This window comes from Bos indicus, chromosome 24, assembly GCF_029378745.1.
Source record: "Bos indicus isolate NIAB-ARS_2022 breed Sahiwal x Tharparkar chromosome 24, NIAB-ARS_B.indTharparkar_mat_pri_1.0, whole genome shotgun sequence".
In the NCBI taxonomy this organism is placed as follows: domain Eukaryota; kingdom Metazoa; phylum Chordata; class Mammalia; order Artiodactyla; family Bovidae; genus Bos; species Bos indicus.
The window spans coordinates 55,661,304-55,683,516 of NC_091783.1; positions in this window are offsets into that span (position 1 = coordinate 55,661,304).

Below are 22,213 nucleotides of genomic sequence, written 5' to 3' on the forward strand. Positions count from 1 at the left end.
GCATCATTTTCACTATCATTATTCAGAATTCTTTATCAGGTAGATTCCCTATCTCTTTCTCTTTTGTTTGGTTTGGTGGGCATTTATCCTGTTCCTTTACCTGCTGGGTATTTCTCTGCCTTTTCATCTTGTTTATATTGCTGTGTTTGGGGTGGCCTTTCTGTATTCTGTCAGTTGGTGGTTTCTCTTTATTGTGGAGGTTTCTCGCTGTGGGTGGGGTTAGACGGGTGGCTTGTCAAGGTTTCCTGGTTAGGGAAGCTTGTGTCAGTGTTCTGGTGGGTGGAGCTGAATTTCTTCTTTCTGGAGTGCAATGAAGTGTCCAGTAATAAGTTTTGAGATGTCAATGGGTTTAGTGTGACTTTGGTCAGCCTGTATATTGAGGCTGAGGGTTATGTTCCTGTGTTGCTGGAGAATTTGCATATGTCTTGCTCTGGAGCTTGTTGGCCCTTGGGTGGTGCTTGGTTTCAGCACAGGTATGGAGGAGTTTGATGAGCTCCTATCGATTAATGTACCCTGGATTCAGGAGTTTTCTGGTGTTCTCAGGATTTGGACTTAAGCCTCCTGCCTCTGGTTTTCAGTCTTATTCTTACAGTAGCCTCAAGACTTCTCCATCTATACAGCACCAATGATAAAACATCTAGGTTAATGATGAAAAGTTTCTCCACAGTGAGGGACACCCAAAGAGGTACACAGAGTTACATGGAGAAGAGAAGAGGGAGGAGGGAGAAAGAGGTGGGCAGGAGGATAAAAGGGGGAATCAAAAGGATAGAGACAGATCTAGCCAGTAATCAGTTCCCTAAGTGTTCTCCACAGCCCAGAACACACAAAGAGATTGACAGAGTTGGGTAGAGAAGAGAAGGGAGAGTGGGGAGACAGAGGCAACCTGGTGGAGAAAAAAGAGAGTCAAAATGGGGAGAGAGCAATCAGGCCAGTGATCTTGCTCCCAAGTAAAAGTGGGTACTGAAGACTGGGTTCTTAAAGGTACAAAGTTGATAACAAATACCAAAAAGCAAAGATTAAAAATCTTGAGTAGAGGTTAGATTCTCAAAAATACAATATTAAAAACAAAAACAAAACCCCAAAAAACAAAACAAAACAAACACAAAGTCACAGTAATTATAAAATATATATATATATATACAAAGTTTGCTTTTAAAAATAGTGTTTCTTTTTTTTTTAGTCAAGGTAATAGTAAGTTATAAAAATGAAAATTAAAGGAGTAATGGGGACTTAAAAATAACAAAAAAAATTAAAATAAATTTTTTAAATTAAAAAAATGATAATAGTAAAACTATATCTAAGACTTTCTCTGGAGCTGTTGTGGACAGTGTGGGGTCAGTTCATTTTCAGGTAGTTCCTTGGTCTGGCTTGTACTTCTTACGGTCTATAGGCCCCTTCCTATGTAGTCAGGGCTAACTACAGGGTTTTAATCTATTGCACCTGTCACTTCCAAAGCAGTTCCCTCTGTTTATTTTAGCTTTTTCTGTTTGCTGGTCTCTTCAGTGTCTAATTTCCACCCTGACACAAGGGGCACGGTGGTGGTCACTTTTTTTTGGTCTCGCTTGTTCAGTTGTGCTTTGGGGAGGGAGAAACTCTGCAAAAAAATACTACTGGCATGTGCTCACAGTGATTCAGCCACACTGTGTTTGCCCCCGCTCATGGTGTGTGTGCTTTCCCAGTCTACAATGTGCTCTGCCGGGAACTGTCTGATGTGGGCCCTGGTTTGCATGCACTTCCCAGGTCTAAGCCACTCAGGTTCAGGTTCTCAGGTACTCCACAAAGGTGCAGACTTGGTTGGGCCTGCATTTTGCACCCATCCCAGGTCCGAGCAGCTCAGGTGACCACGTCCTTGGCGTGCATAGTCGCCCCCAGTTGAAGGCTGCGACTTATCCCCTGCCCCGTCCCAGTCGCTCAGTTTTCTGGATGTACAATGGGCATGCCTTCTCAGGTGTGCCATGTGTCTCTTCTGGGAAGTTGATCTCTGGCTGCAACACTCCTGGCTGATGTCGACTGTCCAGAATCTTAAGAAGTCTTGGTTAGCAGCGAAGTCTGCTTGCAGTTTGGTATAGGATGCCTCTCTGGGGCCATGATTGCCCCCTTCTGGCTCTGGCTGCCCTCACCTGCCTGTCTCCAGTGGGGGATGGGCCGGTCCACAGCTGACTAGCTCTGCTCAGTCCTTTGTTCTGTGAGCATGCCTGCTGGTGGTTAGGGCTCTTTGCGGGATCCCAGGATAGCTATCCCACAGTCTGGGTTGCTATCTCAAGCTAGTTCCCTCAGATTGCCCTCAGGGCATTCAGGCCCAGTCCTTACCCTAAGCAATGCAGCCCACTCCTCCCTGTCCCGCCCCCACTTGCTAGTAGGGGATGCAAGTGTGTGGGCTGCTGCTCTGCTGGGAGTTGCTGTTAGGCACGTAATCTGTGGGTTTTAATTATTTATTTATTTTTCCTCTCTGTTGTTTTGCACTCTGAGATTCCAAGGCTTGCCACAGACCCGTCAGAGAGAGTGTTTCCTGGTATTTGGGAACCTCTCTTTTTTAAGACACCCTTCCTGGGATGGATCTCCATTCCTACCTCTTTTGTCTCTCTTTTTATCTTTTATATTTTATCCTACCTCCTTTCAAAGACAATGGGCTGCCTTTCTGGGTGCCTGATGTCCTCTGCCAGCATTCAGAAGTTGTTCCGTGGAATTTGCGCAGGGCTCAAATGTTCTTTCGATGAATTTGTGGAGGAGAAAGTGGTCTCCCCGTCCTATTCCTCTGCATCTTAGGACTGCCTCCTTCTTCCTCTTTTCTAACATTCGTTGACTCAGTTTGTTCTCTGTTGACTCTTCTGTTCAATAGGTCTTTAAAGATTTATAGCATTTTATTCCTTTATTTTGATGGAATTTTTGGAAGGAATGAGACTAAATACACATGTTCATGATGCTAACAATTTTTATTGTTGCTAAGTTCTTAGCCAGAATTTCTATATTTCTTTTTTTTTTTAATTGGAGTATAGTTGGTTTACAATGATGTGTTAGTTTTAAGTCTAGAACAGTGATTTAGTTATACATGTTTCTATCTATTCTTTTCAGATTCTTTTTTCAAGAGTCCCTTGGACTGCAAGGAGATCCAACCAGTCCATTCTAAAGGAGATCAGCCCTGGGATTTCTTTGGAAGGAATGATGCTAAAGCTGAAACTCCAGTACTTTGGCCACCTCATGCGAAGAGTTGACTCATTGGAAAAGACTCTGATGCTGGGAGGGATTGGGGGCAAGAGGAGAAGGGTACGACAGAAGATGAGATGGCTGGATGGCATCACTGACTCGTTGGACACGAGTCTGAGTGAACTCCAGGAGTTGGTGATGGACAGGGAGGCCTGGCTTGCTGCGATTCATGGGGTCGCAAAGAGTCGGACACGACTGAACGACTGATCTCTGATCTGATTATAAAATACTGTGCTATGCAGCTGGTCTTTAGAATTTCTCTGTTTCTGTGAGTTGAGGAGGATGGTATGTGTGTTGAGGCAGGAGGAAGAGGCAATTATAGGGTGTGTTCTTTCACATCCATCCAGCTTGGTATATTTACGCTTTTGTTTCTTATTAAACATTTCACAATAAATGTTATAATCTCTGTTTTACAGATGGGGAAACTGAGACTCAGGGTTAGTAAGTCCCTGACTCATACAACAAAATCGTGCTAAGTTTGAGAGCCAACATCTAATTCCAAAGCAAATGCGTAATATCATCTCTATTTATGGTTAATGATTAAGGATTTAAGATGACAATAAGTGTGTCTATTATTAATAAATCAATTTCACCCACCATTGATCTGATTTGTGAAGTGTCACTGTTTATAGTTTACTTATAGTCACCTTTCAACCATTCATTATTCCCACTCCAGGTACTAAGATTTTCATAACAATTGATTTTGCATATCAATGCCACCACACATTCTGGAGGGCAATTTTTAATGAGGAGACAGTTAAATATGGTCTAATTGGTTTACTGTGGCTGGGTTCCATAATCAATCTACATAATTAACAATTAGATGTATCTGATGGAGTAATGTGGCAGTTTGATAGAGAATCATGGGTCAGAGTAGTTCAGGAAACCACTTCCAGCATATCCTTCTTTCATGAGCACAACCAGTAACCTTCAGATCCTCACATTTACAGACAGATTTGAATACTCCCCACTTCCCTTATCTCTAGCCCTTCCCTCCCTTCCATTCTTTATTTATTTGTTTAACTTTCTTTACTTCTCCCCCTTTCCTTTTTCTTCTTTCTTTTCCTTTTAATTTTTTGATTCCTCAAAAATTGTGCTCATGATAGGCAAGAAAAGACAAATAATTCAGGAACATTTGGGTCATTATTAGAACTTTACCGTAAGCACTGTGCCTAGATAGCAAATACACCTTCTGAATGGATGAATCAGTGAATGAGTAATTGTTCATCAGTGGCTTCTGTGATACACAAAGGAAGTTCTTGAGCCTCTGGGGAATTGTGAACAACGTGCATGGTGACTTCTTTAGTTTCTTCCCTATCTTTTCTCTTGTTGTTCAGTCACTAAGTTGTGTCTGACTCTTTTCGACTCCATGGACTGCAGCATGCCAGGCTCTTCTGTCCTCCACTATCTCCCAGAGTTTGCTCAAACTCATATCCATTGAATCTGTGATGCTATCCAATGATCTCACCCTTTGTCATTCCCTTCTCCTCCTGTCCTCTCTCTTTCCCATCATCAGGGTCTTTTTCAATGAGTCGGCTCTTCGCATCAGGTGGCCAAAGTATTGGGGCTTCAGCTTCAGCATTAGTCCTTCCAATGAATGTTCAGGACTGATTTCCTTTAGGATGGACTGGTTTGATCTCCTTGCAGTCCATGGGACTCTCACAAGTCTTCTCCAGCACCACAGTTTGAAAGCATTAGTTTTCTCTAACAAGTCACAATGTTTAAAAAAATTTGGCTGTGTCACGTCTTAGTTGTGGCATGTAGGATCTTTAATTGCCACATGTGGGATCTAGTTCCCCCACCAGGGATCAAACCCAGGCCCCCTGCATTGGGAGCATGGATTCTTAGCCACTAGATCACCAGAGAAGTCCCAACAGGGAAGTCCCAACAAGTCATAATTCTTAAAGATGATCTAAGTACATATATTAATTAGAAAGAAATGAATAAAAATACTATATTTTGAACTGGTCAAGGTATGGGGAGCTATAAATATGTCATCTAAGAAGGTGTTATGACTAGAGATGATGGTGGGACCCCTGGGGAATGAGCACAGGAGTTAAACATTGAAGTACATAGAGTAGATGTATATCAAATGCAGGACATTTGCCTGTAAGATTTCTCCTCCCCATTTCAGCATGTGTGTGGTGGGGGGCATGGCATGGGGAGATTCCTCATTCCACCAAGAGATTCTCCAAGGCTCAGTGGGTGTCCAACTAGTCCGCTCAATCCTGGCACCGTCTGCCGAGAGACAGCATCCGGGCCGACAGATTGAGGGCTCTGTACCTCAAGACTGCCCTTGACTTCAAATGCCAATCACAAGTCCAGGTTGTTCCCTGGCCTTTTACCAGTTTGGCTATAAACTGGAGATTCCTATGATCTCCTCTTTGTGTTTGATTAACTTGTTAGAGCAGTTTACTGGACTCAGGAAACTAGTTTGCTTCCTAGTTTACCAGTTTATTATAAAGGATACTGAAAGTTACAAGTCGATAGTTGAAGAGATACCCAGGACATGGTCCTGAACAAAAGAGCTTCTGTCCTTGTGGTTTGGGGCCTGGCACCATGGCATGTGGAAGCTTTCTGGTTCCACAACCTGGAAGCTCTCCTAACCCCCTTCTCTTGGGTTTTTTAATGGAGGCTTCATTACAGGGATGTACTCGACTAGCTCATTGGCCATTGGTGATTGATTCCGCCTCTGGCCCCTTTCACCTCCCTGGAAACCAGGAGAGGGACTGAAAGTTTCAACCTCGTTCCCCTGGCAACCAGTCCCCATCTTCAGATACTTTCCAGAAGTCATGTCATTAACATAAGCCCAGTTGTGGTGGAAAGGAGCTTGCTTGAATAAAAACACAGCGTTTCACTTTCATGTCTTTATAACTTCAGGAACTGAGAACTAAATATCATGAAAGATGTCCCTATTGTTCTTATCTCTCAGGAAATTCCAAGGGTTTTAAAAACTTAGTGCTAGAAATGGGACAAAGACCAAAAATATATTTCTTATTATAAATCACAATATCAAAGCTTAGTATGAGTGATCCTGTTGAATGTTGGCCTATAGGAATATAAACTTAGGATTGCCAGAACTGCTTTTTAAAAATAAACCAGAAATTCTGATATTTTTGTGAATTCTCTAGATTTTTTAAGGTTAGAAAATGTCTCATTTGGACTGTTCAGTTGCAAAACAGACACCCCTCTAGCTAGTTTAATAAACAAAGGGATTTATTAAATAATATATATGCACACAGGCTCCAGGAGACCAGAGAATCACTGCTCTGGTCTGAGTGTCTGTGTCCCTCCAGAATTCATATGTTGAAATCTTAACCCATAAGGTGATGTTGTTAGGAGGTGGGGCCTTTGGGAGGTGAGTAGATCTTGAGGGCCAGTCCTCATGATGAGAATACTGCCTTTATAAAAGAGGCCATTGTAAAGCTCCCCTGCCCCTTCCACCACGTGAGGACACAGGTCTGCAGCCAGGAAGAGCATCTTCACTGGAACCTGACCATGCTGGTGACCTGATCACAAACTTCCAGCCTCCAGAACTGTGAGAAATTAATTTCTGTTGTTCATAGGCCGCCCAGCCTGTGATGCTTTGTTATAGCAGATAAACCACACTAAGACAACCAGTCTTAAGAGATTATGCAGCCAAGAACGGTGCCCAAAATATGCTGCAGGACTGGGTTAGTGAAGAGACTACTATAGCTACCAATAAGCGTTGATGCTGAAACTCCCACCATCGATGCTAACTAACTACTACGCAAGAAGGGCTGCCGCTGGGCTAGTGAAGAGACTACTGTAGCTACCAATAAGCGTTGATGCGGAAACTCCCGCCATCAATGCTAACTACTACGCGAGAAGGGCTGCCACTGGGCTAGTGAAGAGACTACTGTAGCTACCAATAAGCGTTGATGCGAAAACTCCCGCCATCCATGCTAACTAACTACTAGGCGAGAAGGGCTGTCGCTGCTGTTGTGCCTTCATCGGAGCGGACGGCTTGCAGCGCTTACTTTTGAACTGAAGCCTCACTCTAGTGTATCTGACCGGGTGAACCCATACTATTGCTTCAAGGCATCCTGGGGGAAGGATTATATGTCTTCTATCCTGGAGAAATAAGAACTTACAAGGCAGAAAACAAAACAAGAGGAGGATTCAAAGGAATGGATGATAAAGAGCATGTCAAGTTTCCATTAAAATAACCAATTCAATTTTGAAAAGATAAGCACTGTGCTGGCCATCAAAGTATGACTTTGTGTGAATCTGCCTGTCTGTCTGTCACTATTTTGTAGCCTCTGGTCTAGAAGGATGTTTCACTCCGTATGTAAAAACAGAGCAATGCTATTAATACATGGAAAAGTAGTTGAGACAGCCAGCCTGTCCTTCAGAACCATGACAGAAAATAGGCTCCCACAGCTCTGAGTTTACTCTGCCAGTAGCTACAGTCATTTCTAATCTACTCAGTTTCGCCAGCGGCATCACATACAACGTCACGGCTTGTCACATACGTGTTGTAGACTCATATAACAAAACTGTCCTGGAAGATGAATGAAATAATAAATTTCTGCCTAACTAAAGTTTCTAAAAGATGTTGTTCATGTCTTAGAAAAGTTTTATTTGAGCAGAAAGCAAAGATGGAATTAATAAACTCCGAGAATAGATGCAAAACCACAGTCTTAAACTCAATGGCATACCCCATTCCTTTCTTCCATTTCCACTAGACGCTCAGCATTTGAGTTTTGAGCCATACCCTGATTCTCAAGTTATTCCAAATGCACTGCTAGAAACCCCAGGTCTTCGTTAGAGATCCACTTTTGAAGTTATTGCCCAATAAATATGTCATCTCCATAATTAAAATTTGTGCATTATAAAATTAATAGCAGGATTTTAGTGTGTGGCCATCTTGTCCTTATTTACTTTGTATTACTGAAATATCTTTGAGGCTGTGATTTCACTATTTTAGTATGGTAAGTTGGATCTTCCTTCCATCTTGTGATCGAATTTTGTCTTATGTCTACCCAGGAGGAAATTTAGGGTTTTCTGTCTTTCAGAATTGAAGGTTTCCTCTGTGTTTCAGACATTATTCTGATGTTTAGGAAATAAATGGATTTTGAAAGGAGAGCATCATGTTATCATTAAGATCAACTTGGCCTTTAAAAAAAAAAAGCTATTACAAGTTCTGAATAACTCTAATAATGGTGAATTGCTGTTAAGGGTAGCTCTGAATTTATTTTGATTTTTCTCTTTGGTCTTTTATTCTATTCAAAATTCAAAATTTAATGGGGATTAAGGATAATCAATAAATAATTTTGAATTATTGTTGGCTACAGCAGTTGAGATTAGCTCAGAGTAAGACATTTCTTCACTTTCATAGCCCACCTCTGCTGGTCTGATTTTTTTTTTTAACCCCTTATTAAATTATTAGTTAAAAGTTTTTAAGTCTGACTCTTAATCTCGGTGTCTTCCTCTTGTTGGGAGTCCAAGACCATCCTGTTACATTTACTTTCTTCCTCAAATTGGATGGCTGGTTATGTATACAAAGGCTGTATATATATATATGTATACAAACACAGGCTATATACAAAGAATTGTAGCTTGAGATTTCCAGGCTCACAGTGTCACCATTTTCTGGCTATGGGCTAGGAGAGAAACAAATTATAAGAGATGAGTAGAGGAGCTATGGAGCTACCACTTGGATTGGCCATTTTCACACGGCCATTGAGTTGACAGCCACAAATCTCCCAATGTCATTCCACGGTAGAAGTCAGATCTGTTGTGTCAGGAACACATGACTAGAGAAAGTATGGTCAGCTGGCATTTAACTGTCCTCCGATTTCTACCTCTTCTTCCTTTTAGCAGTATAATTCTTTAGACACCTAGCTAGAGAAGACATATCTTAGCCTCTTGGTGGCTAGGTGTATTCCTGAGATTGAAATCATTGGATGTTAGTATAAGACAGTTGTATAAATTCTGGATTAAATTAATTAAAAAAGTGAAGTCACTCAGTCGTGTCCAACTCTTTGCGATCCCATGGACTATAGCCTACCATGCTCCTCTGTCCATGGGATTTTCCAAGCAAAAGTACTGGAGGGGGTTGCCAGTTCCTTCTCCAGCGGATCTTCCCGACCCAGGGATTGAACCCAGGTCTCCTCATTGTAGGCAGATGCTTTACCATCTAAGCCACCAGGGAAGCCCTAGAACATTAAAGGTGTTTACGTAAGTCTGTTTATTCCTTGTCTGGTTACAGTAGCTCATCCTGGAAACAGTCTGCATGTTCTCCCAGAAGGGATTGTTTGCTTCAATGATGGTACATCCATTTTGTGGAAACAATGCAGTTATTTGTAAATGAGATAGATACGTAATATGCTGCTGCTGCTGCTAAGTCACTTCAGTCGTGCCCGACTTTGTGAGACCCCATAGACAGCAGCCCACCAGGCTCCCCCATCCCTGGGATTCTCCAGGCAAGAACACTGGAGTGGGTTGCCATTTCCTTCTCCAAGGCATGAAAGTGAAAAGTGAAAGTGAAGTCACTCAGTCATATCTGACTCTTAGAGACCCCATGGACTGCAGCCTACCACGCTCCTCCGCCCATGGGATTTTCCAGGCAAGAGTACTGGAGTGGGTTGCCATTGCCTTCTCCCAGATACGTAATACAGACTTGAAGAAATATATTTAGAATGCCAGTAAAAGTAAATGGCTGAAATAAGTGTGTGCACGTGTGTGTATAAGCATAGGAAAGATTTTGGGAGGATAGTCAACAAACTGTTCCCAAAAAGGAATCAGCTTTTTCTCTCTTGCTGTGAGCAGGAAGGGGTAGTAATTCGCTGGCTTTGCTTATGTGGATCTTGAAATCAATGGAGAGACCAAAGCAACGAGACAGAAGTAGGTTAGGCGCCTGAATGACCTCAGGAGTAAAGCTGCCTTACTGGTCCTGCACCACTCGTTTCTTTACTGCTCAGTGACAGAGAAATAAATATCTATTTTCTTCATACTTTTGATGTTTTCTACCATGTTTGAATTAATTACAGGAGGCTAGACTATATTAATACAATCTGGAATTTTTTAAAATGTTTTTTCACTATTTTTTCAATTACTACAAGACTGCATACTACAGTTGAAAGATCATGATATTAAGGATAGACAGATTTGGGTCTGATCGAAAGTCCTGCAACTTCTTGAGGTGCGTGATCTTGAACATGTCATTCAATGTCTTTAAATCTCAGTTCCCTTATCTTTGAAGCAGACATTTTAATATCTATCTTATAGGGCAGCTATGAGTTCAGCAATGTCTTTAATAAAATTTCTGCCCCCATGGTAGATATATAATATATTGCAACTATTTTGCTTGGATTGTCAAATTGCATTGTTTCTAAAATGTGATAATGGTATTTGTTATTGTTGTTCAGTCACTTATTCGTGTTCAACTCTGTGACCCCATGGACTACAGCACATCAGACTTCCCTGTCCTTCACTATCTCCTGCAGTTTGCTCAGACTCGTGTCCATTGAACTGGTGATGCCATCCAACCATCTCATCCTCTGTCACCCCCTTCCCCTGCAGTGGTTATATTTATTAAAAGAGTTCTTATTGTTTAAGGACATATACTGGAATGTTTACAAATGAAGTTAAAAAAAAAACCAACCTAAGGATTCATTATAATTAATTTCTCAGCCTCCATTCTGTAGCTCAACCATGCTTACCTTCTTCTAGCTTCTAAATTTACCTTTCTAAAATGTTGGCTTTTAACGTGTTAATTGCTTTGTTTATTTTCTTATTACTGAAAATCAAGTGTTCTTTATTGCTTCTAAAAAATAGTCTGTTATCAGAAATGAGAGTTGCAAGTATTTTCTCTTGGTTTGGTAAATGCTTTGTCTTTACATTCTCTTGACAGTCTCATTCAAAGAGCAGATGTTCTTAATTTTGATGAGATTCAATGGATTATTTTATCATTTTTTGCTTTTACTTTTGCATTTTGTGTTTGTGTGTCTAAGAAAGTTATACTTAACTCACAAGGTTTTCTCTTAGATTTTCTTCTAGCAGTTTTATAGTTTCAAGTTTCATATTTATTTCTGTAGGCGAGTTCAATTTTCATATCATGCACATACACAGTCAGTTCTTACAGCACCATTTGTTGACAGATGATTTTTCTCTATTGAAATGTCTGTGCACCTTTGAAAAGTTAATTGACAAGTGTATGGATTTATTTTTGGACTCTTGTGTTCCATTCATCTACTTGTGTATAAGTATGCCAATTTCACCCTTTCTTGAAAACAACAGCTCTATAAATAAGCCTCGAGACGAGGTAGCGTGAGTCCTTCTGCTTTGTTTTTCCTTTTTGAGGTTGTTTTGGCTATTCTAGGTCTTATGCATTGCTGTTTGGATTATAGAAACAGTTTTTCAATTTCTACAAAAAATCCTGCTGTGAATTTGATTTGAATGGCACTAAATTTATATGTCAACTTGGGAAGAACTAAAATAATAACAATATTGAATTTTCAGATCCATAGCTATGATAGCTCTCTCAAATTATTTAAGTTTTCTTATACTTCTCTCAAATTGTTTAATAGTTTTAGCTTGCGAGCCTTACCCACTATTCGTCAGTTTTACTCTAAGTATTTCAAGATTTTTGATGCGGTTTTAAATGCTATTTTTTGATTTTCAGTTTCTGTTTTTTTCATTGTTTATATATAGAAATTCAGTTGATTTTTTAATATGTATCTTGTAGTCTATAACTTTGCTCGATTCATGTGTTACTTCTAGCAGCTTTCTTATAGACCCTATAGGAATTTCTACAGGAGTGCTCACGTCATCTGTGAATAGAGTTTTACTACTTACTTTACAATTTGGCTTCCTCTTATTTCTTTTTCTTATCTCATTTTGCTGATTCAGTTCAGTTCAGTCGCTCAGTCGTGTCCGACTCTTTGCGACCCCATGAATCACAGCACGCCAGGCCTCCCTGTCCATCACCAACGCCCGGAGTTCACTCAGACTCACGTCCATTGGGTCAGTGATGCCATCCAGCCATCTCATCTTCTGTCGTACCCTTCTCCTCTTGCCCCCAATCCCTCCCAGCATCAGAGTCTTTTCCAATGAGTCAACTCTTCGCATGAGGTGGCCAAAGTACTGGAGTTTCAGCTTTCGCATCATTCCTTCCAAAGAAATCCCAGGGCTGATCTCCTTCAGAATGGACTGGTTGGATCTCTTTGCAGTCCAAGGGACTCTCAAGAGTCTTCTCCAACACCACACTTCAAAAGCATCAATTCTTCGGCGCTCAGCCTTCACAGTCCAACTCTTACATCCATACATGACCACAGGAAAAACCATAGCCTTGACTAGACGAACGTTTGTTGGCAAAGTAATGTCTCTGCTTTTCAATATGCTATCTAGGTTGGTCATAACTTTCCTTCCAAGGAGTAAGGGTCTTTTAATTTCATGGCTGCAGTCACCATCTGCAGTGATTTTAGAGCCCCCCAAAATAAAGTCTGACACTGTTTCCACTGTTTCCCCATCTATTTCCCATGAAGTGATGGCATCAAATGCCATGATCTTCGTTTTCTGAATGTTGAGCTTTAAGCCCACTTTTTCACTCTCCACTTTCACTTTCATCAAGAGGCTTTTTAGTTCCTCTTCACTTTCTGCCATAAGGGTGGTGTCATCTGCATATCTGAGGTGATTGATATTTCTCCCAGCAATCTTGATTCCAGCTTGTGTTTCTTCCAGTCCAGCGTTTCTCATGATGTACTCTGCATATAATTTAAACAAACAGGGTGACAATATACAGCCTTGATGTAGTCCTTTTCCTATTTGGAACCAGTCTGTTGTTCCATGTCCAGTTCTAACTGTTGCTTCCTGACCTGCATACAAATTTCTCAAGAGGCAGGTCAGGTCAGGTGGTCTGGTATTCCCATCTCTTTCAGAATTTTCCACAGTTTCTTGTGATCCACACAGTCAAAGGCTTTGGCATAGTCAATAAAGCAGAAATAGATGCTTTTCTGGAACTCTCTTGCTTTTTCCATGATCCAGCGGATGTTGGCAATTTGATCTCTGGTTCCTCTGCCTTTATTAAAACCAGCTTGAACGTCTGGAAGTTCACAGTTCACGTACTGCTGAAGCCCGGCTTGGAGAATTTTGAGGATTGCTTTACTAGCGTGAGAGATGAGTGCAATTGTGCGGTAGTTTGAGCATTCTTTGGCATTGCCTTCCTTTGGGATTGGAATGAAAACTGACCTTTTCCAGTCCTGTGGCCACTGCTGAGTTTTCCAAAGTTGCTGGCATCTTGAGTGCAGCACTTTCACAGCATCATCTTTCAGGATTTGAAATAGCTCCACTGGAATTCCATCACCTCCACTAGCTTTGTTCATAGTGATGCTTTCTAAGGCCCACTTGACTTCACATTCCAGGATGTCTGGCTCTAGGTCAGTGATCACACCATCATGATTATTTGGGTTGTGAAGATTTTTTTTGTACAGTTATTCTGTGTATTCTTGCCACCTCTTCTTAATATCTTCTGCTTCTGTTAGGTCTAAACCATTTCTGTCCTTTATCGAGCCCATCTTTGCATGAAATGTTCCCTTGGTATCTCTAATTTTCTTGAACAGATCTGTAGTCTTTCCCATTCTGTTTAGGGCTCCACTATAGTGTTGAATGGACAGAGCATCCTGGTGGGTTACAGTTCATGGGGTCACAAAGAGTTGGACACAACTTAGTGACTAAATAGCAACAAAGTAAACACTGGTAAATTCTTGCAGTGGAATTCTAAGCAACCCTTAAAAACAATGAGTCCGTTCCATATGTAATACTGTAGCTAAGACACCTTGTCAAGTGGAAAAAAAAAAAAAAAAAAGACATTGTGTATAGCTTGCTGCCATTTGTAAAGACAAGAGAATATGCATCATATATATTTGTATGTTAAAGATTATCTCCAGAAGAGTCCAGAAGATAATAGGGAATAGCTGTTAGCTCTGGTGAGGAGATCTGGGTGACTTAAGGATTTCAGCCAGAGACTAATTTATCACAGGACATTTGTCTGCTTCTCTTGAATTTTGTGTCAAGTGAATGCATTATTGAAGTAAAACAAAAAGAGAAGAATTTAATAGGCTACAGGGTAATGCCGACCCAGGGATTCAACCCGAGTCTCCTGCATTGGAGGCAGACGCTTTAGCCTCTGAGCCACCAGGGAAGCCCCAGTGCTCACATTAGGCTAAATCATATTGTTCCTCCTCTGTTGTATATTCCAGTAGATCAGAAAATCATGTGTACGAGCTGCCTCGATATTTTATTGATTTGTTTTTAGTAGAAATGATTGTCTCATGCTCGATCCGGGATGAGTAATTTAACATTTATTGTGCAAAGGGCACTGAGGCCTCTTATTCCTTCCTGTGACTCCATGAACCTCATCAAAGCTCCAGTGAGTGGGTTTTTGGAAACCAGCACTTTGCATAGTTTTCCTTAGGACAGTCCTCCACCAGCCACACCGCTAAATGCCATTTAACCATAATCAATGAAAGATTAAAAAAAAAATACTAAACACACATACTGCAATGTAAGGCCAATTAAAATCTCAGAGTGTGTCTAGTCTTTTGGTCTTCATCCACAGAGTGCTCCCGTGAGACACTGTACTGTCCCCATTTGGGGCTGGAATGAATGTGACTCTCAGAAGAAGGTGTCCCTTGAGCTGAAACACAAACCCAGGAGAAGCCCTGTTTGTGGGGGACATCATAAAGCCGCCTCCCTCAGAACAAGAGGGAGATTGATTTCTGCGGTGACAAAGTGTAAACAGAATTCTTTGCTCCCCTGAGAGAAGCCCCCCAAAGGAAGTAATTCATGGAAAAGGTAATTACCAATTAAATAGTAAACGTGCTACTTGGCCTGTAAGAAGAATTAAAACATATTTACACTTCAAAAAGAAGCAATTAGTGATAGTTGATTCACTAAGGAAAGTGCCAGACCAGGACAGAGGAAAGTGTGTAAATAGATAAAGACAGAGAGATTTATTATTAAATTAAAGCCCCTTAATTACTGCAAATGTTAAATATGCAGTTTTCTGACATTTAAATGATGCTTTTCACCCAAATGAAAATGAATTGTCCACCTCGGATTCCCACTTCCTAGGCAGGATGTAAATGCCAGTCCTAAATTAAAGTTAACTAGTTTCTGCTATACATTAAAAAAATTTAATTAGAATCAATAAATCATTTTTTCTTTTTAAATTTTGAAGTCGAAGTGTTTTACTCCAAACATTCAGCCGGCTCTCCAGGAGGAAGGAAATGGTCAGAGTCCCAGGGGTTTGGGTACAAGGTAGGCCTCTGCCTCAAGGCCCTGTCTGTGACCCGCCGGGAGATGGGGTGACAAGTGCACATTTCCAGGGAAAGCCATGGCTTTCTAACCTGCCCCCTCTTCCTTTGCCCTAGAGTGCCCCCGAGTGATACAAGGCGTGTGTTCTGAATTAGAAGCACATTTCTATTGAGAAGGTGTCCATGGGGTTGCAAGAGTCAGACAAAACTTATGACTAAACCACCATCACTGCACTTATGTATCACCTGCTGTGTACCAAGAGTTTAACATATATTTCCTTATTTCAGCCTCATAGATCAGACCAGATCAGTCGCTCAGTCGTGTCCGACTCTTTGCGACCCCATGAATCACAGCACACCAGGCCTCCCTGTCCATCACCAACTCCCGGGGTTCACCCAGACTCACGTCCATCGAGTCAGTGATGCCATCCAGCCACCTCATCCTCTGTCATCCCCTTCTCCTCCTGCACCCAATCCCTCCCAGCATCAGAGTCTTTTCCAATGAGTCAACTCTTCGCATGAGGTGGCCAAAGTACTGGAGTTTCAGCTTTCGCATCATTCCTTCCAAAGAAATCCCAGGGCTGATCTCCTTCAGAATGGACTGGTTGAATCTCCTTGCAGTCCAAGGGACTCTCAAGAGTCTTCTCCAACACCACACTTCAAAAGCATCAATTCTTCGGCACTCAGCCTTCTTCACAGTCCAACTCTCACATCCATACATGACCACTGGAAAAACCGTAGCCTTGACTAGACGAAGCTTTGTTGGCAAAGTAATGTCTCTGCTTTTGAATATGCTATCTAGGTTGGTCATAACTTTCCTTCCAAGGAGTAAGCGTCTTTTAATTTCATGGCTGCAGTCACCATCTGCAGTGATTTTAGAGCCCCCAGAAATAAAGTCTGACACTGTTTCCACTGTTTCCCTATCTATTTCCCAAGAAGTGATGGGACTGGATGCCATGATCTTCATTTTCTGAATGTTGAGCTTTAAGCCAACTTTTTCACTCTCCACTTTCACTTTCATCAAGAGGCTTTTTAGTTCCTCTTCACTTTCTGCCATAAGGGTGGTGTCATCTGCATATCTGAGGTTATTGATATTTCTCCCGGCAATTTTGATTCCAGCTTGTGTTTCTTCCAGTCCAGCGTTTCTCATGATGTACTCTGCATAGAAGTTAAATAAGCAGGGTGACAATATACAGCCTTGACGAACTCCTTTTCCTATTTGGAACCAGTCTGTTGTTCCATGTCCAGTTCTAACTGTTGCTTCCTGATCTGCATATAGGTTTCTCAAGAGGCAGGTCAGGTGGTCTGGTATTCCCATCTCTTTCAGAATTTTCCACAGTTTCTTGTGATCCACATAGTCAAAGGCTTTTACATAATCAATAAAGCAGAAATAGATGTTTTTCTGGAACTCTCTTGCTTTTTCCATGATCCAGCGAATATGTTGACAATTTGATCTCTGGCTCCTCTGCCTTTTCTAAAACCAGCTTGAATATCTGGAAGTTCACAGTTCACATACTGCTGAAGCCTTGCTTGGAGAATTTTGAGGATTACTTTACTAGCGTGTGAGATGAGTGCAATTGTGCGGTAGTTTGAGCATTCTTTGGCATTGCCTTTCTTTGGGATTGGAATGAAAACTGACCTTTTCTAGTCTGTGGCCACTGCTGAGTTTTCCAAATTTGCTGGCATCTTGAGTGCAGCACTTTCACAGCATCATCTTTCAGGATTTGAAATAGCTCCACTGGAATTCCATCACCTCCACTAGCTTTGTTCATAGTGATGCTCTCTAAGGCCCACTTGACTTCACATTCCAGGATGTCTGGCTCTAGATGAGTGATCACACCATCGTGATTATCTGGGTCATGAAGACCTTTTTGTACAGTTCTTCTGTGTATTCTTGCCACGTCTTCTTAATATCTTGTATTTCTGTTAGGTCCATACCATTTCTCGTTCCAAATAGGAAAAGGAGTACTTCAAGGCTGTATATTGTCACCCTGCTTATTTAACTTCTATGCAGAGTACATCATGAGAAATGCTGGGCTGGAAGAAGCACAGGCTGGAATCAAGATTGCCGGGAGAAATATCAATAACCTCAGATATGCAGATGACACCACCCTTATGGCAGAAAGTGAAGAGGAACTAAAAAGCTTCTTGATATAAGTGAAAGAGGAGAGTGAAAAAGTTGGCTTAAAGCTCAACATTCAGAAAACATTCATAGCATCTGGTCCCACCACTTCTTGGGAAATAGATGGGGAAACAGTGGAAACCGTGTCAGACTTTATTTTTGGAAGCTCCAAAATCACTGCAGATGGTGACTGCAGCCATGAAATTAAAAGACGCTTACTCCTTGGAAGGAAAGTTATGAGCAACCTAGATAGCATATTGAAAAGCAGAGATATTACTTTGCCAACAAAGGTCCATCTAGTCAAGACTATGGTTTTTCCAGTGGTCATGTATGGATGTGAGAGTTGGACTGTGAAGAAAGCTGAACACCAAAGAATTGATGCTTTTGAACTATGATGTTGGAGAAAACTCTTGAGAGTCCCTTGGACTGCAAGGAGATCCAACCAGTCCCTCCTAAAGGAGATCAGTCCTGGGTGTTCATTGGAGGGACTGATGCTGAAGCTGAAACTCCAATACTTTGGCCACCTCATGCGAAGAGTTGACTCACTGGAAAAGACCCTGATGCTGGAAGGGATTCGGGGCAGGAGGATAAGGGGACGACAGCGGATGAGGTGGCTGGATGGCATCACCGACTCGATGGGCTTGAGTTTGAGTGAACTCCAGGAGTTGGTGATGGACTGGGAGGCTTGGCATGCTGTGATTCATGGGGTTGCAAAGAGTCAGACACAACTGAGTGACTGAACTGAACTGAACTGAATCCTTGTTCACCAGGTTTTCTTTTTTAACAGGACTTCCCAGAGCCTTTATGTACCAATGTGCCCCGGCAATCTTAAGAAAGAGATAATATGTATCAATTTCAGAACATATATGATATGGAACCTTTTTTATTCCTTTCCTTGAGGATTCTCTTTTCTTAATAATGTCTAATGAAACATAATAAGGACTGCTAGGATAACAATAGAGGCTATGAAGGAAGAAATAATTTGAGAAAGTTTGAGAAAGGCAGTAGAAATTTAAACAGGCAAAATTTAAAGTTTGAGAAAGGGCAAAAGGCAGAAGGCCAGGGAGAAGGAACTGGCTTCTAAGAAGGCAGATCAGTAAAATCGAAGTTTTTAAAAAATGTTTCCTTCAAATTGCTGTCACAGGCAACATGTAGCAAAAATTCCCCCAAAAGAAACGTTATGGGGTGTTCTTAAATCACAGCATATTGCTGTCTCAATATGCCTCCTTTTTAATACAATATTTCAATAAAACAGAAACATGAGGTGGGTGTGAGCACAGACTAGAGTCCAATGAGAAAATCATCTTGTCTCCTGGGTTTACACCCAGAAGGTCTGCAACGTGGTGATCATCATCAGAAGCAAAATCACAAATCCTACACGTGGTCCATCCACCAACTGAAGTGTCTCAGGAACTCTTCTGATCTGTCTACATCACGGAAGAGATAAACAGCTGGAAAAGACTGAAAAGAAGCTAATTAGAATTGTCTAGAGCACAGAACAACTTTATATGAGGCATGAATGAAAAAAAAAGTATTTAGAAGAGGAAGTTAAAAGAAGACTGATGTTTATATCAATATTTATACAGTACATGTTATATGCGGGTCTTATGCTAAAATAAAATCTTAAAGATATAGATTGTGGAACAACAGTTTTCACATTAAATCCTGGAATAGGAAATTTCTCTTCTTGGATCATTTCTTGAAGCTTGGAGAAATTGTTTTAATGAAAATAAAAAAGAAACTCTTACATACCAAACCCAATCTATACATTAAAATTTTTTTTCCTAAAGGATTTGTCAAAATGTTTCCATGGTATTTTTGTTGTTCATTTGCTAAGTCATGTCTGACTCTTTGTGACCCCATGGACAGCAGCACGCCAGGCTTCCCTGTTCTTCACTATCTCCTGGAGTTTGCTTAAACTCATGTCCATTGAATCTGTGATGCTATCTAACCATCTCATCCTCTGCCACCCCCTTCTCTTGCCCTCACTCTTTCCCAGCATCAGGGTCTTTTCCAGTGAGTCAACTCTTTGCATCAGGTGGCCAAAGTATTGGAGCTTCAGCTTCAGTATCAGTCCTTCCAATGAATATAGAGCATTGATTTCCTTTAGGATTGACTGGTTTGATCTCCTTGTTGTCCAAGGGACTCTCAAAAGTCTTCTCCAACACCATGGTTCAAAAAACTCTTAATAGGTCTCAAAAAAAAAAAAAAAAGATTTCATAATCCTCCCTTTTAGCATTCTTCTTCAGTGACTTAGATATGCTAGAGCAATCTGACTTTTATAAGAATATACAGTATTTTGCAAACTTTTCTGATCACACAGTGTTGCTCTGAGACCATGTCATCTTGTATAAATGTTGATTCAAGGAATACATTTTGAAAAATGTTCTTAGGGATGAAAAATGCAGAATAGCTCAAAGGAGGATTTAGTGAAGTTTTTATAGATCATTAGCTTGTAAGTCTGATGACCTAAAAGAAAACTATCTTTGACTTTCAGTTAGTTTTGAAATGTTACCAATGTATTAGAAATTAGGTGGATATTTAGATCCTCCTTTGGGTTACTGAAGAGCTTCCCAGGTGGTGCTAGTGGTAAAGAACCCGCCTGCCAATGCTGGAGACACAGGAGATGTGGGTTTGACCCCTGGGTCAGGGAGATGCCCTGGAGGAGGGCATGGCAACCCACTCCCATATTCTTGCCTGGAGAATTCCATGGACAGAGGTGCCTGATGGGCTACAGTCCATAGGGTTGTTAAGAGTTGGACACGACTGAAGCGACTTAGCACAGCATAGCACAGGTGAAATCCATGGAATCCATGAAATCCATGGAAAAAATACCTTTTAAAAATAGTAACAGCTCACCTAGTGTCTTTATAGACCCTCTGTCATGGAATTATCTTCACAACAGTGTTTTTAAGTAGATATTAGTAAACTGTGACTCCAAGATGGCCAGTTATTTTCTCAAGATCACACAGCTTGTTCATGGAAAAGCCAGAACCGAGTTCCGAGACTTCTGATCACACATTTTGTTTCCTTCCCATTACAGTCCTTCTTCATAAGACTAAAGAAGATAATGTATAACATATAGGCTAGTTCAAAACTTGTCCTGAACTTGTTTTTATTGCAGTCTTTTGACGGATATAAGGAAGCCCGAACCTTCCTGTGCTCTGTTTGGTTACCTCTTAAGTCTTGCCTTATGCGTAATACAGAATTTTACTCTCCTCTCTTTCTCAAGGAAAATCATAGAATTTGAACAATAATTGATCATCAGTAGAGTGTTTAGTGTATTGATAGGTTCATGGGAGGAAACAAAGATCTTCCTCCTTTGACTGGGTTTAAAAAAAAAAAAAAAATGACTTTTATAAAGCAATTTTTTCCTGTTAACTTAAAAACTCATATGTACTTTCAAGAAAATTTAATCTATATGTTTTTAAATCATTTGCACTTAACTCATCACATGCTTGGTAAGAGCTATTTGATTTCCTAGAAGTGCAGGGACACTTGTTTATAGGATTTTAAAGCCCTTCTTTCCTTGAAGTCTCATCTTACAAGGTTTTCCAGTGAACTAAGCCACAAATGACTCAAACTCAGGATCCCTAATCTTAGGTTTCCAAGTAGCATCTGCCAGATGGTCCTTGATTTTATTTATTTATTTAGGCTCCACTCTGCAGCGTGTGACTCTTAGTTCCTCAACCAAGGATCGAACTCATGCTCCCTGCCATGGAAGCATGGAGTCTTAACTGCTGGACCATCAGTAAGTCCCCCAGATGGTCCTTTACAAGTCAATCTTTCTTTGGCTTCCATGCCATCATGCACTGTCAAAATGTTGGATTCTATCTCTACTCTTACACTTGTTGTCTTCTTTGCCGTGGACCCAGATAATCTCTGTTGAGGCTAGACTTCCTTAACTTTGCAGAGTTAACCACAAATATCTTGCTCTTGAAATCAGTTCCCAAATTCTTTGACATTCTCTCCAATTTTGCTTCAAGTATACTGAAAAAAGCCACCCATGTTCTTAGCCAACTTGATTATCCCCTGATGCATCAGTTGCTTCTATGACTCTCACTTTGCTTTTTATTTATTTATTTTTAAAGGAAGGATAATTACTTTACTGTATTGATTTCTACCAAACATCAACATGATCATTCTTGCTTTCGAGCCTACAATAAAATAACCAAAAAGAAGGAAAGAAAAGGAAACCATGAGATTTTTCTGCTTGACAGAAAAATGGTAATTGGATTTCTTATAAGAGAATTTAAGTTTGAGTCTTTCATAATAAGGGTGTTCAGAAGGTCTTGGTCAAGATGCCTCAGGGTGTAGGAGTATTAATGATTATATTAAAACTGCTCTGATTTTAAGTTGAGTTGCTGGCATAGTAAGCTAATGGTTAGTAAGGCCATTTTTTTTTTAATTTTTATTTTATTTTTAAACTTTACATAATTGTATTAGTTTTGCCAAACATCAAAATGAATCCATCACAGGTATACATGTGCTCCCCCTCCCGAACCCTCCTCCCTCCTCCCTCCCCATACCATCCCTCCAGGTCGTCCCAGTGCACCAGCCCCAAGCATCCAGTATCGTGTATTGAACCTGGACTGGCATCTCGTTT